The sequence below is a fragment of the Lagenorhynchus albirostris genome, chromosome 11, assembly GCF_949774975.1.
Source record: "Lagenorhynchus albirostris chromosome 11, mLagAlb1.1, whole genome shotgun sequence".
In the NCBI taxonomy this organism is placed as follows: Eukaryota; Metazoa; Chordata; class Mammalia; order Artiodactyla; family Delphinidae; genus Lagenorhynchus; species Lagenorhynchus albirostris.
In genome coordinates, this window is record NC_083105.1 from 58,576,822 (window position 1) to 58,601,594 (window position 24,773).

The window sequence follows — 24,773 nt, forward strand, 5'->3', positions numbered from 1 at the left end:
CTTCGTTGCTGCACGTGGGCTTTCTCTAGTTGCAGCGAGCGGGGGCTACTCTTCATTGCGGTGTGGGCTTCTCATTGCAGTGGCTTCTCTTGTTGCAGAGCATGGGCTCTAGGTGTGTAGGCTTCAGCAGCTGTGGCACATGGACTCAGTAGTTGCGGCTCGCGGGCTCTAGAGCGCAGGCTCAGTAGTTGTGGCACACAGGCTTAGCTGCTCCACAGCATGTGGGATCTTCCTGGACCAGGGCTCAAACCCGTGTTCCCTACACTGGCAGGCGGATTCTTAACCACTGCGCTGCCAGGGAAGTCCCCCCACCCCCCAGAAGTTCTTAAGGATCCAGGAAAACTCTGGAGAGATGTTTTTATGGAAAGCACATGAAGAGATTTGAGCCTATGAGGCAGGCAGCGAGATAACTACTTAGTAAGCAGGCCCTGACCATCTTCAGAACTACCTCTCTCTGACCTCCTCAGAAAGTTACTTATGTCTAGATTATAAAACGATTCCTTATGTTTTGTTCTTCTTTTACTGTCTAGGGCTGAGGCCTTTTAGATAAAATACTGAAGAGACTTTAATTTCCTAAAGATTGGTGGGGTGGTATTTGAAGGATGGTTAGAGAACTGTCCTATAAAATATCCCATAAGAATCTCTGGGATAATAATCCGGGGAAGGGCTTATAGTATGGGGATAGAGAAATATATAACTCCTTCATCTTCATCCAGAAAAAGAAAAATCAAACTCCCGTCTTCCTGTAGCAAGGAACTTTATGTTTCCTGTCTTGCTGAGTTACAGGAAACTAGGAGACAAGAGGGCATTCTTCCTTTTGCTCTCTTGCAAGAGATCATAATGGTAGAAGTGATACAAGGCCTACTTCCCAATCACTAAGTTTTCATCAGATCTTTAAAAGAATGATCCAGTCAGATGAGCTACTTAAAAATTAATGTAACTGAAACACTGTCTTTATTCTGAAAATACGGTTCTCTGATCAAGTGTTCATTTTGCCTGGTTTAATAAAATTCACAAACCCTGTATCCATTCATTTGCTATCAAAGTTATCCCCATCCTAAGCCCTTAACTCTTACTGTCACCAGAGCAGGAGAAAACTCCATCCCATGTCTAGTGCCCAGTGAAGTTCCTGGCATAGAGTATAAGCATGCATATTTGCTAAAAGGAGTAAAATAAACTTAGGGGATTTGCTAATTGTGTATCATCTCAATAAACACCTAAGAAAGTCTCACAGATACACAATCCAGTGGCCTGACATCAAAATTCCTATTACAACCTGGATATTGATGATCCACAAGACAAGTTCCTAAAGCCAGTGGTCTCTGGGACATATAACACATCTGAACATTTTTGTCTAAAAATACATTATTTTCTGAGTTCTGTCATAATGTCTCCTAATAAGAGAAAGTCCACTTTCAAACCTGCAAAGTAACAGACCTCCTAATATTCACTCATGAGACCCTTTGCATTATTTGAATCATTCAATAAATATCTGAATGCAAATATGTTCAAGCCCTGCTTGATGCAGTGGGGACTCACAGATGAGTAAGAGTGTAAGTGAAATATTTCATAATAAATTTAAACACACACTCACAAGAAGCCATTAAGTAATTCACAAACCAGAGTGTACAATCTAGATAACTAGCAGAAAAAAATATGTGTGCTAATAGGGATCCAAGCAAAATGGTATAAGAACATGAAAGAAGAAACAATTCCTGAGGGAAAAGTTTCTCAAGTAAGATGTTTGGGTTGTACCTTGAAGGATGAGTAGGATATTAAACCTTTAATAGGGAGCCATAGGGAAATGCAAATCAAAATCATAAGGAGAGGGACTTCCCTGGTGGCTCAGTGGTTAAGAATCCGTCTGCCAATGCAGGGGACATGGATTCGATCCCTGGTCCGGGAAGATCCCACATGCTGCGGAGCAACTAAACCCATGCACCATAACTAATGAGCCTGAGCTCTAGAGCCGGCGAGCCACAACTACTGAGTCCGCGTGCTACAACTACTGAAGACCATACGACCAGAGCCCATGCTCCTCAACAAAGAGAAGCCACCGCAATGAGAAGCATACACACCTCAAGGAAGAGTAGCCCCCACTCACTGCAACTAGAGAAAGCCCATGCACAGCAAGGAAGACCCAATGTAGCCAAAAATAAATAAATAAAATAAATAAATTTATTTAAAAAAATCATAATGAGATACCACTTCATATCCACTAGGATGGCTGTAATAAAAAGACTATGACTTTACTCAAAAGTAACTTTGACGGCTAAAAGAACAAGTGTTGGTGAGGCTGTGAAGAAACTGGAACCCTTGTACACTACTGGTGGGAATGTAAAATGATGCAGCTGCTTTGGAAGACAGTTTGGCAGCTCCTAAAATGGTTCAACACAGAGTTATCACATGACTCAGCAATTCCACTCCTAGGTATGTACCCAAGAGAACTGAAAACATATGTCTGCACAAAACCTGTACACGAATTTCGCAGCAGCATTATAACAGCCCAAAGTGGAAACAACACAAACGTCTACCAACTGATAAATGGATACATAAAATGTGGTATATCTATACATGAGCTTATTATTCAGTCATAAGAAGGAAAGAAGTACAGATACATGCTATAATATGAACCTTGAAAATATGCTAAGTGAAAGAAGGCAGTCACAAAGGACCACTGATTACATAATTCCATTTATATGAAATGTGTATAATAGGCAAGTCTTTAGAAACAGGAAGTAGATTAGTGATTACCTATGGCTGGGAGAGGGGGATAATGAAAGAACTGGGAAGTGATAGCTAAGTGGGCAGAGTTTCTTTGGGGGGTGGGTAATGACAATGTCCTAAAAGTATGGTAATGGTTGCAGGACTCTGTGAATATACAAACGCCACTGAACTGTACTCTTTAAATGGGTGAATTGTATAGTATGTGAATTATATCTCAATAAAGCTGTTATAAAAATTTGATAGAGATGGGTAGCGAGAAGAGGACATTCCAACCATTGAAAACTTCTTGATATGTTAGGCTATCACAGGCTAGTATGACCTAGCACAGGATTCAGCCTAGGTTGGCATCACCCTACTTCATTTCCAGACAGAAAATTCGTAAGATTAATAAATTTTATTGAAATTCAAGTGGAAATATGAATTAGACATTAAATCATATCAGAGCAAGAAAGGAATATTTTCTGTAATCCTCCTCCCTGAAAAAAAATATAACATTAAAAACAAAACAAAAACAGAAAGTTATCTCTGGAACACGCAGCACCTGAGCCAGAGAACCCATACCACGGATCTGCCCACCATACCTGGTTTTATTTTATTTATTTATTTATTTAGGCCACACGGTATGGCATGCGGGATCTTAGTTCCCTGACCAGGATTGAACCAGGGCCCCCTGCAGTGGGAGCTCAGGGTCTTAACCCCTGGACCACCAGGCAAGCCCCCATACCTGGTTTTCAAAGCTGACTCTCAGCACTTCTACTACTTCCTCTTAGCTCAAGTAAACCTGACACCATCTCCAGCTCCTCATCTCCTCCCCCCTACTCTTTCATGGCTCTTACCACTACAGTAGCAATCTGTTGTCTACATCCCTTTAATACCAGAGGGAGTTTTTACATTCATACCAGGTGATACTCAAACTAGTTCTCAAGTATAAAATTGATGTTTTTAAACCCTAAGTCAAAATAACTAAAGAATCCTCAGTTAAGCATACAGCCAAACACATTGCTCAAGAATCCATTCACTCTTCCAGATGCACTAGCCACTCTCGTCCACCTTGCTTTATGCCTTGGAAGCTGACCATATAGAGTGTATGAACAGGCTCCCTTGCCCTCTGGCTTCCAGTTGGGTTTGGCTAACCAGATATATACCAGTAGGATATCAAAGGGCAGGAGGAGAATGAGACCAGAGTATTTCTTTTCCTAGCTCCTTTCCCTGCCAGAATACCGTGATTTGGCTGCATACCTCTACTGAAGCCCATAGTTCTCTCCATACACTCTTAGATTCCGGTAATCTCTCTCAGTTCTTTGACCTTTTAGATATAGAGTACGTAGGCTCTGTAATTGCTGGCCATAGGGTACTCTACTCCCTCTCACTGTTTTCCCTAAGTCCCTTTGTAAATAGTCCCTTTATTAAATCTTTCTCAAATTACTCCATTTGGGTATGCATCTGTTTCCTTTTAGGACCCTAAACAATGAACAAACCATTCTACCTTAAAGATTCAGGTGCAAGAGGATATGTACCAGGGCTTCCCTGGTGGCGCAGTGGTTGAGCTTCTGCCTGCTGATGCAGGGGACACAGGCTCGTGCCCTGGTCCAGGAAGATTCCACATGCTGCGGAGTGGCTGGGCCCGTGAGCCATGGCCGCTGAGCCTGCGCGTCCGGAGCCTGTGCTCCGCAATGGGAGAGGCCACAACAGTGAGAGGCCCGCGTACCGCAAAAAAAAAAAACAAAAAACAAAAGAGGATATGTACCAGAAACTCTTGAGAAACTCTGCTTTCTTTAAGATTGGGTAAAGAACCTCCTCACTGGGCAAAAATCCTCAAGGCACAGTTTGATGCAGAATTCTTTTCGTCCAACAATTTAACAGTATCTTAAGTTAAACTGTTGATTTAACTTTATGATTTCATATCATCTTCCAGACAACTTTGTGAAGTAGAGCAGGTGATGTGTTATTTCCCTTCTAAAACTCAGAAACTGAGGTTCAGTTTTATTTCAACATTCCCTCTGTTATGTTGCTTCACTTTTTGTTAAGCAGAACCAAGTAATGGAAACCTTAATACTGACAGTATCCAAACCAAGTCAACCAGCTGAGTAAACATGTAAAGCAGTCCTTTCCATGACCCTACATCCTTTCTCTCCCTTCTGGAAAGAAAACAGTTCTAAGTTCCCTGGCCATAGGTAATGTCCAGTCAAAGTAGAACATTTAAGGAACAAAGGCATTTGAATTGTGAACCAAATAAATTAGAGGAAAACCTACATAAGACTGGTGCTTACATAGACTTACTAGAGCAAGAGCCCTCAATTGAAATATATGGGCAATTCTATTGGGGGGCAGAGCCCTTTTAGGCACAGTGTTTTTAGGCAGCACAATCCCATGCCTCTATCCCAAGGAATAACCAACTATGCCACCAGTTTGTGGGTACATGTCAGCAATATCTCATATGTACCAGGAACCATAAAGCAAAAAGTTTAATTAATTCTCAGGACAGAAAAAGGATCTTTGAAGGTTAAGTAGCTTAAGTCTGAACATGACCACCAACTGCTTGTGGAGAACACGGGTAGGATACAACTGAGCCCCCATGGAGTGCTACTCTGAATTACACAACCCCTCCACTATTCAGCCTAGCTGGTGGATCATCGTATGGCCTGAGAAGGAGTTGCAAAGTGAAAAAGAATAACGGCATCATTGGAGCTTCAGAGTTTGCAGAGAAGTATATGTGCCTCTCTTCCACAATCAAGTTGCCTCAGATAGAGAAAATATATAGGAAAAGATAATGCCTGCCTACAGTTTATTTTGCCCTACCTTGTCATTTACCCTATTTTCATCATCTGACACAATTTTATTGTGGTCAGAAATACAGAGATCACAAACTCATAGGAAGTGAGGAAACACCAGCACTCCTCTTCTTCACCCTTATACTACCTATACAAAGAATTCCCAGATTGGTAGATTAGGGATCTGGTTTTATCAAGGCCTAAAATCTCAAAGTCATGAAAAGATTCTGCTCCTGTGACCATTATAGAAATATTTTTGATTCACCAAACAATAAACACTGGCAATACTACACACCTGAAGAAAGTAACCTAACCAAAGAATACGGAAGGTATATATGCCTAGTCTATTTTCAGATCAAAATAAAATATATACATGCAACCACCTAGCATTACGTTAGGTATATAAAGTTTAATCCTTATTCTAGCCTGCCTTTTTTTGGTCACGCCACAGGGCATGTGGGATCTTAGTTCCCCAACCAGGGATCGAACCCGCATCCCCTCCACTGGAAGCGTGGAGTCTTTAACCACTGGACCGCCAGGGAAGTCCCTCTAGTCTGCTTTTTACAAGTCACAAAGAACTGCAGATATAATTTTTCAAAGTCTGATATAATATACATAAAATACGTCCAGAAAGATTCACAAGAAACGGTTAATAATGTTGGCCGCTAAAAAGATGAACTAGGTATATGAAAGATGGAGTGAAAACAGACTTTTTGAACCTTTTATATTTTATACCAAGTCCATACATCTATTATCTATTTAAAAACAAAAGAAAAAGTTTCAAGGTCCAACATACTAATTTTTTAAAACTAGGATAGAATGTTAAAACACTTGAGTCCATACAGCCTGACTCCTGGACCCATGCTCTCATAGTTCCTAACATACTCTGAATCTCAAAAAAGACAGTGATCTGAACAGAACTAGTCCTTGGCAAAGTGTTAACCTAGTTTATCAAACTCATGGTCTTAAACTACAATTGGGAATGGGGCAGAAGTCGGAGGTAAGGGGTGGAGGTGAGGACTGATTGCCAAAGTAAGAACTGAATACCAAAAGCCAACTATAAACAAAGTGATAAGGTCTCCAAAAGAGGAAGAGAAAGTTCTATAAGTTCTATCTAATTCCTGGATAGTAATGTGGAAGGTTATGTAAGAATTTTTGCAAGGTCCAGTACCCATAGCCACATAAAGATATACTATTTATATAATAGCTACAGTATACTTAATCCATAAAGAATATAGAAAAGAGGGAATCCCTGTTCTTTTAGGCTGATATATTAAAACAAAACAGCGATTTTTCTTTCTCCTTATTACAAAAAGTTTTGACAGAACTTACAGAGCAGAATCTCAGGTTCCTACTTACCTCTGGTATCCTTTGGAGGTGAAATTGGAAGAAAATTTAGAATGAGAATAAGAGACTTATAGCTTAGAGGCAACCCTCTACTACCCCTTCACTTCTTTCCCTTTCTCTAGTCTCCATCCTCTCTCTTGCTCTTTTCCATTCTTCCTCCATTTTTTCCCTTCTTCTCTATCTTTGCTTAGGCTTACTCCTGACAGTTGCATTCAGTGATATCCTTAAGTAATAATTAGCCTGGCTGTGGTATTAAAGTTGCTCATATCTTAACCGATTAAAAAAAAAAAAAAAAGACAGTCCTGGTTCAGAGGATGAGAAGCAAAGTTTAATAAGAATAACTTTTTTTACTATTAATTATGGAAAACATACAAAGGCAAAAGAAGAGTATGATGAATCCCTACACATTTATCACTTAGCTTTAACAATTATTCATGGACAAACTTGCTTCGTTTGTAACTCCACCTATTTCCTTACCTCCCATATTATTTCAAAGCAAATATATAATTTCATTACAAAATATTTCAGCATGTAGCTCTGAAAAATCTCTTTAAAAAAATATAAACCCGAACAACGCTATATCATCTAAAAATTAATAATTCCTTAATTTTATAAAATAGAGTTAAAATTTCCAATTGTCTTATATATGTCAGAATTGTTTTGTTTTGTTTTGTTTTACAGTTTATTTGAATTTTTTTTTTTTTTGGCCACACTGTGCGGCTTGTGGGATCTTAGTTCCCTGACCAGGGATTGAACCCAGGCCCTTGGCAGTGAAAGCATGGAGTGCTAACCACTGGACCTCCAGGGAATTCGCCAGTTTATTTGTTTGAAATAGGATCCAAGTAAGGTCCATATACTGTCACTGGTTGCTGACACATCTTTTAATCGACAGGTTCCCTATCCATTCCTATTTCTTGCAGTTTTCTTTAAGAACTTTTAAAATTTATTTATTTAGGCTGTGCTGGATCTTACTTGCACTGCACAGGCTCTCTAGTTACAGCACACGGGCTCTAGAGCTCATGGGCTCAGTAGTTGAGGCGAGCGGGCTTAGTTGTGGTATGTGGGATCTCAGTTCCCCGACCAGGGATTGAACCCAGGCCCCCTGCATTGGGAGTGCGGAGTTTTAACCACTGGACCACAAGGGTAGTCCCCTATTTCTTGCAATTTATTGTGAAGGAAATTCTTATGTTTGTACCAGCATAAAAATTAACCCATTCAAAAACCATTTAATTAGAGTTACCATATGATCCAGCAATCCCACTGTTGGGCATATATCCAGAGAAAACTAATTCAAAACGATATTGGCAGGGGGCTTCCCTGGTGGCACACTGGTTAAGAATCTGTCTGCCAATGCAGGGGACACGGGTTCGAGCCCTGGTCCAGGAAGATCCCACATGCCGCAGAGCAACTAAGCCCGTGCGCCACAACTACTGAGCCCACGTGCCACAACTACTGAAGCCCACGCTCCTAGAGTCTGTGCTCCACAACAAAAGAAGCCACCACAATGAGAAGCCCACGCACCACAATGAAGAGTAGCCCCCACTCACTGCAACTAGAGAAAGCCCGCGCGCAGCAATGAAGACCCAACACAGCCAAAAATAAATAAATAAATATTTTAAACAATGGTTTAGATGGCAAATTTTATTTAAAAAAAAGATATAGGGGACTTCTCTGGCAGTCCAGTGGTTAAGACTCCATGCTCCCAATGCAGGGGGCACAGGTTTGATCACTTGTTGGGGAATTAAGATTCTGCATGCCATGCAGCGTGGCCAAAAAAAAAAAAAGATATATGCACCCCAATGTTCACAGCAGAACTATTTACAATAGCCAAGACACGGAAGCAACCTAAATGTCCATCAACACATGAATGGATAAAGAAGATTCAGTATATAAATGTATAATGGAATATTATTCAGCCATAAAACAGAATGAAACAATGCCATTTGCAACCATCTGGATGGACCTGGAGATTGTCACACTAAGTGAAGTAAGCCAGACAGAGAAAGACAAATATCATATGATATCACTGATAAGTGGAATCTAAAAAAATGATACAAATGAACTTATTTACAAAACAGAAATGGACTCAGAGACATAGAAAACAAACTTATGGTTATCAAAGGGGAAAGGGGGTGGGGGAGGGATAAATTAGGAGTCTGTGATTAACAGATACATGCTACTATACATAAAATAAATCACACTACTATATATAAAATAAAACAATAAGGACTTACTGTATAGCACAGGGAACTATATTCAGTATCATGTAATAACCTATAATGGAAAAGAATCTGGAAAAGAATACATATATATGTATAACTGAATCACTGTGCTGTACCCCTGAAACTAACACAACATTACTAGTCAACTATATGTCAATAAAAAGTTGTTTGTTTTTGAAAAAAAATTTATTAAGTAGGTACTATTTGGAGAATAGAAAAAAGAATCTATAACTGAACAATTACTTATTGTATCTAATATGTAGCATGTGGAGATGCTATGAAGAAATGCAAAATGAGAGAAAAGGTTGGCCTTCAAAAGGCACAAGATGGAATGCAAAAACAGAACAATGACATAAAAACATAAAATCAAAACAAAACTTCCTAGTAACAACATAGCTTCTCTAGTGACTATTGATGTTAATCTCAATAGTCAACTGACCTTTTATCTTATTATCTTTTTCTCAGGCGAAGGGAAGGGAAAATAACAAATGTTGGCTATTTACCACATTCCAGGCCCCATAGGATTTTGTTATCTAATATAATCATTACAAAGAAGATAACGAGGGCTTCCCTGGTGGCACAGTGGTTAAGAATCCACCTGCCAATGCAGGGGACACGGGTTCAAGCCCTGGTCCAGGAAGATCCCACATGCCGCGGAGCAACTGAGCCCGTGTGCCACAACTACTGAGCCTGCACTCTAGAGCTGGCAAGTCACAACTACTGAGCTCACGCGCCTAGAGCCCGTGCTCCACAACAAGAGCAGCCACTGCAATGAGAAGCCCGCGCACCACAACAAAGAGTAGCCCCCACTTGCCACAACTAGAGAAAGCCCGCACACAGCAACGAAGACCCAATGCAGCCAAAAATTTAAAAATTAAAATAAATAAATAAAAGAGACAGTAGAAGAGAAATTTAGAAAGTAGGAAGGTGGAGGTTTGTTTAAAAAAAATGATAATGAGATAATGGGATAGGTATAATTTCCATTTTCTTTTCTTTTCTCTTTTTTTTTTGTCCACACTGCATGGCTTATGGGATCTTAGTTCCCTGACCAGGGATCAAACTCAGGCCAACGGCAGTGAAAGTGCCACTGAGCCCTAACCACTGGACTGACCACCAGGGAATTCCCTCCGTTTTCATTTTTACTGATATGGAAATTAAGGTTCAGAGGAGTTCTTTCTTTCCCAAGTTTACATAATTAATAAGCAGTAGAATCTTATTTTTGACTGAGGATCATCTGGTTCCCAAGTCCGCATCCTTTCCATTGCTGTTTGTCTAAACACAGGAACAGCAATGGCTTTCACGAACTATAAGCAAGGTCAACAATTAGCTCCAATTATTTTTTTAAGAGATCAATTTCTAAAATGTGTTCAAATCAACAGTCTAAAATGACACCAGAAAACAGGTAAAGAGGGACTTCCCTGGTGGTCCAGTGGTTAAGACTCTGCGCTTCCACTGCAGGGGGTGTGAGTTCCATCCCTGGTCAGGGAACTAAGATCCCACAGGACACTCAGTGTGGTCAAAAAGAAAAAAAACAAAAAAACAGATAAAGAAACTTAGCTTATCATTTTACCTCAATAATCAAAATATCTACTAGATTTAAGTACTGGTCTGATATGTGAAAATGGAACTAAACTGAGGAATCTGATCATCATCTTCCCTGGAGAAAACACTTACTGCCCACTCCACTGCTCCCTTCAGTGTAGAGGGACAGACATCAGCATATCGCTCCTGCTGTGCAGGCAGCTCTAGAAGCAGCAGCACAGCTGTGTCCTCTTTCGCTCTGGGGGTTCAACTGCCTGAAGGGAGCACACACTCAGCTTTGCTACCTTACACACTGGTGAGGTTTCACAGGGGTTGCCCCACAGGGGAAGTCTGTAGTTTCTCTTTGGTTTGGTTTTGATCACTGCTTGCACCTAGATGGAGAAATCTGTCTAATTCTGGCAGTAGTAGGAAATCCAGTGGCCCACAGATACAAGCTACCTTCTTGAATATTAGTGTTATCAGTAATAAAGTTGTTGTTTTTATTTCCATTTGTCAAACTTTCTTCTTACTTCTCAACTGGAGTGGAGGAAGAAGGATGCTTCACTTTGAAACCCGCAAACCCCAGCAGTCTTTAAGGGCTAGGCAAGTATTTCCTCTGGTAGTTGAAACGGAGGCCAGGGTAAAATGTTAGTGTGCCTGGCTCTACCAGTTTACAAATCCTATAATTGTAAAATAATGATTTAGTAATAATTCAATTTGGGACAACAAAGAAAATCATTTTCATTTATAATGTAAGACCTTTATTTCACAAATGAGGAAAAATCAGATTCAGTTTTGATATAAGCACTCAGTTATTCACTATTCATTTAGCAATTGAGTAGGCAATGAATCAATGTTTACTAAATGTTTTTTCAAAAGTATATTTCTTGGGCTTCCCTGGTGGCGCAGTGGTTGGGAGTCCGCCTGCCGATGCAGGGGACGCGGGTTCGTGCCCCCGTCCGGGAGGATCCCACATGCCGCGGAGCGGCTGGGCCTGTGGGCCATGGCTGCTGGGCCTGCGCGTCCGGAGCCTGTGCTCCGCAACGGGAGAGGCCACAACAGTGAGAGGCCCAAGTACCGCAAAAAAAAAAAAAAAAAAAAAAAAAAAAAAAAAGTATATTTCTTGACTATAGAGCCCATTAACTAGCAGAAAGGGGTTAAAACACAAGGGCTCAAAAATGAAAGACTATAGTTTAATTCTAGTGTTGCCATGTACTAGTCTGTGACTTTGGGTAAGTTGCTTAACCTTACCTGCAAAATGCAGACAGTAACAGCACCTATGTAATAGGATTAGTGTGGGGATTGAAATAAATACATATAAAGCTCTTATAGTGCCTGAAATATAAAAGGAGCTCACATCCATTCATTCAATAAATACTTAATGCCCGATTTAGAGTACCAGGCACTATGTCTGACAGCAAGGACACAATGCCAAGCTAAAGATGGTCTAAGACAAAGACTAGAGATGGTCATGGTTCTAACAGAATTCAGCGTTTAGTAGAGATATAGCCATTAATCAAATAATCACAAAGTAATTGTATAATTACCCAGTGTGATAAATGGGCTAGGAAAAAAAAAGAACAGAAGGCTGTGACCTACTTTAGTTAGTATAGTCAGAAAGGTGACATTTAAGTGAGACTTCAAGGAGGAGCAGAGACTAGCCATTCAGAGAATGAAATAAAGGATCATTCCAGAAAGAGAAAAGGGCAAAAGACACAAAGTGAGATTTTCAACTGAATCTGAAAGAAACAGAAGGCCAGTGAAGCTGGAGTGTAATGAAGGATGGAAGGGTAGGCAGAGACTTCCAGGCTGTGTTAAAGTACTTGGCTTTCATTCAACACAATAGACAGTCAGTGAATGATTTTATGGAAGAGAGAAGTTATAAGATCTGATCTATGTTTTGAAAATATTACTCTGGCTACTATGGGAAGAATAAATAAGAGTGAGGCAGGGGGTGAAATGGCAAGCTCAATTAGGAGGCCACTGTAATAGTCCAAACAAGAGACAATATAGTCTATAATTGGAGAGATGGCTGTAAAGGTGGAGAGAAATGGAAAGATCTGAGGTGTAGTTTATAGGTAGAATCAAAGGACTTGCTTATAAATTAGATGCAGGAAAGTATAGTGTCTAGCTTGAGTAACTGGCTGGATGATGGTATCATTCACTAATGCTGTAGAGATGGAGGGGAGAGCCAATTTGAGGACTGCAAAGCAATCATTACATTTTGAATATGTTAATTTTAATAACCTGTGAGATTTCTAGGAAAAAAATATCAATTCAGCAGTTGGATACACAGAGGAGAAGTCTGGTCTAGCAATTATCTGTAAATCTGTTAGCATAGTAATAAGTGAAATCTAGGAATAAAGTATATTTAGAAAGAAAGCAAGAAAGCCTGAAGAAATATAAACACTCAGAAATTGAGTAGAGTAACTGACAAGGAGGTCAAAAGAGGAGGGCAAAAGGGCAAGACCCAAGAAGGTTGTGTTACCAGAGGCAACAAAAGACAGAGTTTCAAGAAATGGGGAATAGTCAACTCCAGCAATGCCACTAAGAGGTTATGTAAGATAAAAACTAAAAAACAAACAAACAAAACACTAGTTGGATTGGGCAACTTAAAAATACTATGGACTAGAGCAAGCAGAAGAAAGAATCAGTGAGCCTGAAGAGAGATCATTTGAATTTATCCAGACAGAAGGAAAACAAAAAAACAAGCAAACAAACAAAAACCAGAATGAAAGGGAATGAAGAAAGCCTATGGGACTTACGGGGCATAATAACAGAAACAAGCTACAAACTACTGGAGCTGCAGAAGGAGAGAGAGAGAAAGGGGTAGAAAGCTTATTCAAAGAAATAACGGCTGAAAACTTCCCAAATGTGGGGAGAGATGTGGACATCCAAGTTCATTAAGCTAATAGCTCACTCCAAAGTTTCAATCCAAAATGACCTTCTCCAAGATGCATTATAGTAAAATCATCTAAAATCAAAGACAAATTAAAAGTCAGTTTGAAAAAAAAAAAATGTCTCTCATACAACAGAGCCTCCATAAGGCTATAAGCAGATTTCTCAGCAGAAATCCTGCAGGCCAGGAGAGAATGGGATGATATATTCAAAATGCTGAAAGAAAAAAAATGCAAAACAAGAATACTTTACCCAGCAAAGTTGTCCTTCAGAAGTGAAGGTAAGATAAAGACTTTCCCTAACAAAAGCTGAGAGAGTTCACCACCACTTGACCTGCCTTAACAAGAAATGCTGAAGAGTTCTTCAATCTGAAAAGAAAGGATGTTAACTAGTAACACAAAAACATATGAAAATATACAACATACTGGTAAAGGTAAACATACAGTCAGATTCAGAATACTCTAGTACTGTAATGTGGTGGTGTTAACCACTTAACTCTAGTATAAAGGTTAAAGGACAAAAGTATTAAAATAGCTATAGCTACAATAATTTGTTAATGGACACACAATATAAAAAGATGTAAATTGTGACATGAAAAACATAAAATGGGGGTGGGGGTAAAAGGGTAGATTTTGTATGCAATCAAAGTTAAGTTGTTATCAGCTTAAAATAGACTGTTACATCTATAAGATGTTTCAAGTAAGCCTGAGGGTAACCAGAAAACAAAAACCTATAACAGATCCACATAAGATAAAGAGAAGGGAATCAAAGTATACCACTATCAGAAATCATCAATTCATAAAGCAAGACAGTAAGAGAGGAAGAAAGGAAGAAAGGAACTACAAGACAGCCAGAAAACAATGAACAAGATGGCAATAATAAGTCCTTACCTACTTATAATTACTTTAAATGTAAATGGATTAAATTCTCCAAACAAAAGGCACAGAGTGGCTGAATGGATAAAAAATAAGGTCTAACGTTTATGCTGTTTGCAGAAGACTCATTTACTACAAGGACACACATAAGAACAAAGTGAAGGGTTGGAAAAAGATATTCCACACAAATGGAAACCAAAAGAAAGCAAGGATAACTATACTTATATCAGAAAAAAGAACTTTAAGTCAAAAACTGTAACAAGAGACGAAGAAAGTCATTATATAATGATAAGAAAGAGTCAATTCATCAAGGGGATGTTAACAGTTGTAAATGTGTATATACCCAACATCAGAGCACCTAAAATATTGAGCAAATATTAACAGATCTGATGGGAGAAACAGACAATACAGTAATAACAGAGGATTTCGATACTCCACTTTCAATAATGAATGGATCACCCAGATAGAAAATCAATACGGAAACAATGGACTCGAACTATACTTTACATCAAATGGACCTAACAGACATATACAGAACCTTCCACCTAAAAACAACATAACAGGGCTTCCCTCGTGGTGCAGTGATTGAGAGTCCACCTGCCAATGCAGGGGACATGGGTTCGTGCCCCAGTCTGGGAAGATCCCACATGCCGCAGAGCGGCTGGGCCTGTGAGTCATGGCCGCTGAGCCTGTGCGTCCAGAGCCTGTGCTCTGCAACGGGAGAGGCCACAACAGTGAGAGGCCTGCGTATCGCAAATAATAATAATAATAAAAAAATTTAAAAATAATATAAAAAATAAAAACAACATAACACACCTTCTTCTTAAGTGCACCTGGAACATTCTCCAGGATAGAGCACACTAGGTCACAAAACAAGTCTCAGTAAATTTAAAAATACTGTAATCATACCAAGTATCTTTTCTGACCAAAATGATATAAACTAGAAATCAATAACAGAAGGAAAACTGGAAAATTCACAAATATGTGGAAATTAAACAACACATTCCTGAACAACCAATGGGTCAAAGATAAAATCAAAAAATATCTTGAAACAAACAAAAATGGACACACAACATACCAAAACTTATGGCATGCAGCAAAAATAGAGCACAGAGGGAAGTCTAGAGTGATAACTGCCTACATTAAGAAGAAGAGAAAGAAAAAGATCTCAAATAAACAACCTCAAGGAACTGGACAAAGGATAAATTAAGCCCAAAGTTAGCAGAAAGAAGGAGATAACAAAGATCAGAGCAGAAATAAATGAAATCCGGAATAGATAAACAATGGAAAACTGTTAGTTTTTTTTTAAAAGATTAAATTGACAAAACTTTAGCTAGATTTACCAAGAAAAAAAGAGAGAGGACTCAAAGAAATAAAACTAAAAATGAAAGAGGAGACATTGCAACTGATACCACAGAAACACAAAGGATCATACGACACTGCTATGGACAATCATATGCCACCAAATTGGACAACCTAGTAGAAATGAATAAATTCCTAGAAACATACAATCTACCAAGTCTTAATAATAAAAATACAGAAAATCTGAACAGACTAATAAGTAAGGAGACTGATAATTTCCAGGACTAGATGGCTTCACATGTGAATTCTATCAAACATTTAAAGAAGAATTAACACCAATTCCTCTCAAACTCTTCCAAAAAAATGGAGGAGGGAACACTTCCAAACTCATTTAACAAGACCAGCATTACCCTGATACCAAAGCCAGATGATGACATTAAAATAAAACAACAGACCAACATCCATGATGAACATAATTGCAAAAATTCTCAAAAAAATACTAGCAAAACAAATTCAACAGCACATTAAAAGCATCATACACCATGATCAAGTGAGACTTATCCCTGAGATGCAAGGATGGTTCAATATACACAAATCAATAAATGTGATATAACACATTAACAGAACAACAAAAATCATGATAATCCCAATAGATGCAGAAAAGGCAATTGACAAAATTCAACATCGTTTCATGATAAAAACACTCAATAAACTGGGTACAGAAGGAACATACCTCAACATAATAAAGGCCATATATGACACACCCACAGCTTATATCATATTCAACAGTGAAAGTCTGAAAGCTTTTCCTTTAAGATCAAGAACAAGAAAAGGGTGAACATTCTGACCACTCCTATTCAACATAATACTAGAAGTCCTAGCCAGAGCAATTAGGCAAGAAAAAGAACGGCATCCAAATCGGAAAGGAAGAAGTAAAATTGTCTGTTTGCTGATGACATGATTTTGTATACAGAAAATTCTAAAGACTCCATCAAAAAAGTGTGAGGCCTAATAAACAAGTTCCATAAAGTTTCAGGATATACGGACTTCCCTGGTGGCACAGTGGTTAAGAATCTGCCTGCCAGTGCAGGGGACACGGGTTCAAGCCCTGGTCCAGGAAGATCGCACATGCCGCAGAGCAACTAAGCCCGTGTGCCACAACTACTGAGCCTGTGCTCTAGAGCCCATGAGCCACAACTACTGAAGCCCATGCACCTAGAGCCCGTGCTCTGCAACGAGAAGCCACTGCAATGAGAAGCCTGTGCACCTCAATGAAGAGTAGCCCCTGCTCGCCACACTAGAGAAAGCACATGTGCAGCAACAAATACCCAATGCAGCCAAAAATAAATTTTTAAAAAAAGTTTCAGGATACAAAATCGAACATACAGGGCTTCCCTGGTGGCGCAGTGGTTGAGAGTCCACCTGCCGGTGCGGGGGACACAGGTTCATGCCCCGGTCTGGGAAGATGCCACATGCCGCAGAGCGGCTAGGCCCGTGAGCCATGGCCACTGAGCCTGCGCGTACGGAGCCTGTGCTCCGCAACAGGAGAGGCCACAACAGTGAGAGGCCCGCGTACCACACACACACACAAAAATCGAACATACAAAAATCAGTTCCATTTCTATACACCAACAATGAAATCAGTTTTACTTCTATACACAAACTATCTGAAAGAGAAATAAAGAAAATCCATTTACAATAGCATCAAAAATAAAATAGGAATAAAGTAAACAAGGAGGTGATAGATCTGTACATTGAAAACTACAAAACACTGCTGAAAGAAATGGAAGGAGACACAAGTAAATGAAAAACAATGTTGTGGGTTTTTTACAGAAATAAAAAGTTTCATCCTAAAACTCATTTGGAATCTCAATGTACCCTGAATAGCCAAATCTTGAACAAGAAGAACAAAGTTGGAAGTCTCAAACTTTCTCATTTCAAAAATTATTACAAAGCTATAGTAATCAAAACAGTGTGGTACTGGCATAAAGACAGACATACTAACCAATGGGACACAATAGAGAGCCAGAAATAAACCCTTGCACATATGGTCAAATGATTTGACAAGGGTGCCAAGACCACTCAATGAATGAGAAAAGAACAGCCTTTCCAACAAATAGTATTGGAAAAACTGGATATCTACCTGCAAAAGAATGAAATTGGACCCTTACCTTACACTGTAAGGGTAAAAAATTATCCTTATACAAAAATTAACTCAAAATGGATCAAAGACCTAAACATCTTGGAAGAAAACATAGGGGAAAAACTTCATGAGATTGGATTTGGCCAATTTCTTGGATATGACACCAAAAGCACAGGTAACAAAAGAAAAAAATGGATAAATTGGACTATATCCATATTTAAAACTTCCATGCTTCAAAGGACACAATCAACAGAGTAAAAAGGCAGCCTACAGAATGTAAGAAAATATTTGCGAGCCAAAGCAAATCACACTCTCTTTGTGGGCAACCTTGAAACAAAGTCACAGAGGAGCTCCTTTTTGAGCTTTTTCACCAGGCTGGGCCAGTAATAAAAGTGAAAATTCCAAAAGATAAGGATGGTAAAGCAAAGCAGTTTGTGTTTGTGAATTTCGAACATAAAGTATCTGCTCCTTATGCCATGAATCTACTTTACGGAATCAAGCTTTTTGGAAGGCCCATCAAAAGTCAGATTAGATTAGGAAGTAACCATGCCTCACAGGAGGTCAGTTTGTCATATCCCCAGCATCGTGTTGGAAATTCAAGCCCTACTTCCACATCTCCTAGTAGGTATGAAAGGAGCTAAAATGACTCGATCAGCACAGATAATTCAAAGATCTTTCTCTTCTTCAGAAAATTTTCAGAGACAAGCAGTGATGAACAGTGTTTTGAGACAGATGTCACATGGACGGAAATTTGGTTCTCCATAACTGGATCAATGAGGATTTTCCCCATCAGTTCGGTCATGTAATCATACTTTTAAAAAAAAATTTTTATTTCTTTTTGTCTGCATTGGGTCTTTATTGCTATGCACGGGCTTTCTCTAGTTGTGGCGAGTGGGGGCTACTCTTCCTTGTGGTGCACGTGCTTCTCATTGCAGTGGCTCCTCTTGTTGCACAGCACAGGCTCTAGGCGCACGGGATTTAGTAGTTGTGGCACGAGGGCTCAGTAGTTGTGGCAGACGGGCTTAGTTGCTCTGTAGCATGTGGGATCTTCCCAGACCAGGGATTGAACCCGTGTCCCCTGTATTGGCAGGTGTATTCTTAGCCACTGCGCCACCAGGGAAGTCCCCCACATAATCATACTTTTAACCAGTCTTCAAGCTCCCAGTGGCGCCAAGATATACATTATCACAGAGAAAAGTCAAAATTCTCATTCCTACATAGCAGATAGACATTATAGCCGTAAACAGTGTTACACCACTGATCATGGGTCTGACCATCATTACAGAGAAAACAGAGATGATTTCTTCTATGAAGATAGGAATCACGATGGCTGGAGCCATGACTATGATAACAGAAGAGACAGTGGTAGAGAAGGAAAATGGTGCTCATCTCGACACTAACAAGTGATAAAAGGATGTTTTCATAAGGTCATTCTAGGCCCTTTTTGTTAATTTGTCTGGGACTGTTTTCTTAAAAAACTGTATAGAACAGCTTTATAAGTCGCCACATTTCTTTATAAAAATTTTAAAACCTAACAGCAGTCCAATACAGAAACGAGAAGAATTGTGGTTCTAGTTTTATTACATTAATAACCTTTCACCTCAGGGTTTTAAGAGGAGGCAAGGGTTTTATGCAAACGAAGGTGCCACAATTCCTAATCACTTTAGATAGTTGAGGAAGGGATGTATTATATGGATTAGCTGTATTATGGAGCAAATATTTTAATTATCTGTTATCTTTTTGTACTGCAAGAAGTTTCTTGTTAGTGAATCAGATTTTTGGTGTAATAGAAAACATTCAAGTTGATAGTCTGAAATGACTCAGTATTTTGTTAATAAATGAGAAAATGTAACTTCAGTGATTCATTTTACTAACATTTCAGAAAGCTGTTTGGTAAAGCTTCAGGATAAATCATATTATTTAACTTCTTAGAGAACTTAAGTGTAAGTTCTGTGACATAATCTTGAACTTTACCGTAATTGAACATACATGTATATATCTACATGTGCTATTTCATTATAAAATTTTAGAATTTGTTCATTAAATCATGTTTGATGTATGACTGAAGCCACTCAGTAAGTTAAATATCTCTAAATGTATTTTTTTACAGTAAAAATACAGTGTTAATGTAAATCCCCTTATTCCGGAAGAATAAAAATGTAAATGCATGGTCAGATAAAATGGTAAAATGTTTTACTAAAAGTATACTTTTTTGGGGAAAAAATGGTTCACAAAACCTTTAAATGCTGCCTCTATCACTCAAACTTCTAAAATTTTAACATGTTCAAAGTACCCAAGACAAGTGCACAAGGACACATTTTATTGTTGAAATTGTATAGGTTGCTTTTTGTTTTTATTTGAACATTTGAGAATTTAGTCTTAAACACTTTCTGATTTAAAAACTTTAAAACCTTGTTTAACAAAACTTTTATGTATCAAGATACTGTTTCCAGGACTTCCCTGGTGGCATGGTGATTAAGAATCCACCTGCCAATGCAGGGGACATGGGTTTGAGCCCTGGTCCGGGAAGATCCCACATGTCACCGAGCAACTAAGCCCGTCTGCCACAACTAATGAGCCTGTGCTCTACAGCCCGTGAGCCACAACTACTAAGCCCGTGTGCCACAACTACTGAAGCCCACACGCCTAGAGCACAAGCTCCACAACAAGAGAAGCCACTACAATGAGAAGCCTGCGCACTGCAACGAAGAGTAGACCCGCTCACCACAACTAGAGAAAGCCCGCGTGCAACAACAAAGACCCAACACAGCCAAAACTAAAAATAATTAATTTTAAAAAACAGACGCTGTTTCCTTTTCATTGTAGAACTTGTTTATAAAAATTCATTCCTAGGGACTTCCCTGGTGGCACAGTAGTTAAGAATCTGCCTGCCAATGCAGTAGACACAGGTTCAAGCCCTGGTCCAGGAAGATCTCACATGCCACAGAGCAACTAAGCCCGTGCACCACAACAACTGAGCCTGCACTCTAGAGCCCGCGAGCCACAACTACTGAGCTCACGTGCCACAACTACTGAAGCCTGCGTGCCTAGAGCCTGTGCTCTGCAATAAGACAAGCCACCTCAATGAGAAGCCCGCACGCCGCAACCAAGAGTAGCCCCCGCTCGCCACAACTAGAGAATGCCGGCGCGCAGCAACGAAGACCCAAAGCAGCCAAAATTAAATAAATAAATAATTTTTTAAAAGATTAAAAAAAAAAATTCATTCCTTGAAAAAAAAAGAAAATACTTGCAAATCGTATACCTGATAAAGAGTTAATAGCCAAAATATATAAAGAACTCTACAACTCAGTAACAAAAAAACAAACAATCCCATTTTAAAAAATGGGCAAAGGACTTAAATTTTTTCCAAAGAAAATATACAAATGGCCAATAAGCACATGAAAAGATGCTCAACATCACTAATCATTAGACAAATGCAAATCAAAACCATAATGAAATACCCTGTCACACCCATTAGGATGGCTACCATCAAAAAAAAACAGAAAATAAGTGTTGGCAAGGATTTGGAGAAATCAGAACTTGTGCACTGTTGGTGGGAATGTAAAATGGTACAGCCGCTAAGGAAAACAATGTGGTAATTCCTCAAAAAATTAAAAATAGAATTACCATATGATCCAGCAATTCCACTTCTGGGAATATACCCAAAAGAATTGAAAGCAGAGTCTGAAGAGATATTTATACACCCATGTTCATAGCAACATTATTCACAACAGCCAAAAGATGGAAGCAACTCAAGTATCTCTCACAGATGAATGGATAAACAAAATGTGGTATATGCATTCAATGCGGGAATTCCCTGGCAGTCCAGTGGTTAAGACTCGGGCTTTCACTGCCGTGGACCCCGGTTCAATCCCTGGTTGGGGAACTAAGATCCCATAAGACATGTGGTGTGGCCAAAAAAAAAAGAAGTAAATACATTCAATGTAATATTATTCAGCCTTAAAAAGCAAGGAAATTCTGGGGCTTCCCTGGTGGCGCAGTGGTTAAGAATCTGCCTGCCAATGTAGGGGACACGGGTTCGAGTCCTGGTCTGGGAAGATCCCACATGCTGCGGAGCAACTAAGCCTGTGTGCCACAACAACTGAGCCTGTGCTCTAGAGCCCGCAAGCCACAACTACTGAGCCCATGTGCCACAACTACTGAAGCCCACGAGCCTAGAGCCCGCGCTCCGCAACAAGAGAAGCCACCACAATGAGAAGCCCCGGCATTGCAAGAAAGAGTAGCCTCCGCTCACCACAACTAGAGAAAGCCCATGCACAGCAACGAAGATCCAATGCAGCCAAAAATAAATAAATAAAATAATAATTAAAGGAAAAAAAAGGAAGGAAATTCTGACATATGTTACAACATGGATGAACCTTGAGGACATTATGCTAAGTGATATAAGCCAATCACAAAAAGACAAATACTGTATGATTACACTTATATGAGGTACTTAGAGAATTAATAAAAACAGAACATAGAATAGTGGTTGCCAAAAGCTGCAGGGAGGGGAGAATGGGAAGTTGTTTAATGGTGTAGATTTTCAGTTTCACAAGATGAAAAGAGTTCTACTAGAGATTGGTTGCACAATGTAAACGTACTTAACACTATTATACTGTATACTTAAAAATGGAAAGCTTCCCTGGTGGCGCAGTGGTTGGGAGTCCGCCTGCCGATGCAGGGGACACAGGTTCAATCCCCGGTCCTGGAAGATCTCACATGACGTGGAGCAACTAAGCCCGTGCGCCACAACTATGGAGCCTGCGCTCTAGAGCCGGGAGCCACAACTACTGAGCCTGCATGCCGCAACTACTGAGGCCCATGTGCCTAGAGCCCATGCTCTGCAACAAGAGAAGCCATCGCAATGAGAAGCCCGCGCACCACAACGAAGGCCCAAAGCAGCCAAAAATAAATAAATTTATTTTTTAAAAAAAACCCAAATACTAAGTAAAAGAGAGTAAGATGTAATGAAGGAGAGATTCTATAGGTAGGAACTACTTTTCAAGAAGGTGGATTATAAAAGGGATCAGAAAAATGGGACAGTAACTGGCAGGAGACATGGGATCCAGCAGGGTTTCTATTTTCCATTAGATATGGGTGATATTTAAAGCTACGAGACTAGATAAAATCATGAAGGAAGAAGTGTAGATAGAAAAGAAACAAGGACTGAGTCCTGGGGATCTCCAAGGTTTAGAGATCAGGAAAATTGGGAGGAACCAGCAAAGGAGCCTGAAGAGGAAAGGCCACAGATACTAGAGGAACAGGAGGGTATGGTGGTCTGCAAACCAAATGAAGAAAGTGTTCCAAGGAATTGTGTCATCAAACGTGTCAAGTGTTGACAATAGATTAATAGATTAAAAGTAAGATGAGGGCTACGAACTGACCACTGAAGAACGTGAAAGTCACTGCAGACCTTCATAAGAGCAGTTTTGGTGGAGTGGTGGGAGTAAAAGCCTAACTGGATTAGGTTTAGGAGAAAATGAGAGGTATGACACTATCAACAAGTAGAGGATGTGAGTCTCCTGTAAATTTTACACTGTTGATAGAAACAAATGTGGTATAGTTAGAAAGCAATTTAGCATTATCTCTTTTTTAATTAATTAATTTTTTTGGCCATGCTGTGCAGCATGCAGGATCTCAGTTCCCAACCAGGGATCCAACCCGTGCCCCCTAAAGTGGAAGTGCAGAGTCCTATCCACCAGTCCGCCAGGGAATTCCATAGCATTATCTCTTAAAAGTGAACATTCACATACCTATACTGCACAATACCACTCCTAGGTATAAACCCAAAAGAAATTCTTATACAAATGTACCACATAAATGATAATATTCTGAGCATCAATGTTAGGAATAGCAAAAACAAACCTGGATTAATCCAAAAGCTCATTGGCAGGAGAATGGATAAATTATGGTATATTCACAAAATGAAATATTATACAACATGAAAAAATGAATAAAACAGCTATATACAACATGAATTAATCATGAAGATGTAATACTGAATGGAAACAAACAGAAGACTGTTTGTCTAATTGCAATAAGACAATATAGTAGTGGTTGAGAGCATAGACTAGGAGCCAAACTATGTGGGTTCAAATCCCAGCTGGGCCGTTCACTAGCAACGTGATTATTAAACTCTCTGTAGTTCATTTTTTCTCATCTGTGAAACAGGGAAAATAATAATGAAATTGTCATAAGGATTAAATGATATATATAATTATACATAAAGTACTTAGAACAATGTAAACAAGCAAATTAAACATGACTTTAAACTATGTTTTAAAAAAGCAATAGAATGATAAATATAAAATTTAGAAGAGTGGTTACCTCTAGAAGGGAGGGAGGGAGGGTATGGGATGGGGAGAAACTCCTGAATATATGCAATTTACAGGCAATGATTCTAGTTCTTGAGTTGGAAGATGGGTTTACAGGTGTTCCTCTTATTATTATGCTTTAGAGTTACATGTAACCTTTTGTATTATCAAATAATATATTAAAGATAATAAAAGAAAAAGTAATGGAAGGAAATAAATTGGAGACAGCAAGTATATAACTCTTGAATAAACAACACTTTCAGATAGTTTATATAAAGGGAAAAAGAGAAATGGGGCAGCAGGTGGAGGAAGAAATGGCATCAAGAAAAAGGGTTTTTTTTTTTGATAAAACAGTATATTTACATATTGATATATGATTATAAATATTAACAAATATTACCAATCCTCAAAAATAACCCAATAAAGTATATCAGTACTTTAAGATAAAGAACTCAAGGTCAGAGAGCCTAAGAAACTTGGAACTAGGTCACACATCTAATAAGTGACAAAAGCCATATTTAAATTCAGATCTAACTCCAAATTTCACAACTTTATTTTATTTTAAAATTTTTATTAGAGTCTAGTTTACTTACAATGTTGTGTTAGGTTCAGGTGTACAGCAAAGTGAATCAGTTATGCATATACATATA

At 39.1% G+C, this 24,773-nt stretch overlaps 1 protein-coding gene and 1 pseudogene across 4 annotated transcripts in view; one reads left to right on the forward strand and one right to left on the reverse strand.

Annotated features, from left to right (window-relative positions):
* RBMS2 (RNA binding motif single stranded interacting protein 2) overlaps positions 1-24,773 on the reverse strand; it is a 79,415-nt gene that overhangs the window by 45,875 nt on the left and 8,767 nt on the right. The window lies entirely within an intron of this gene.
* LOC132529200 (RNA-binding protein 7-like) lies at positions 6,481-19,206 on the forward strand (annotated as a pseudogene).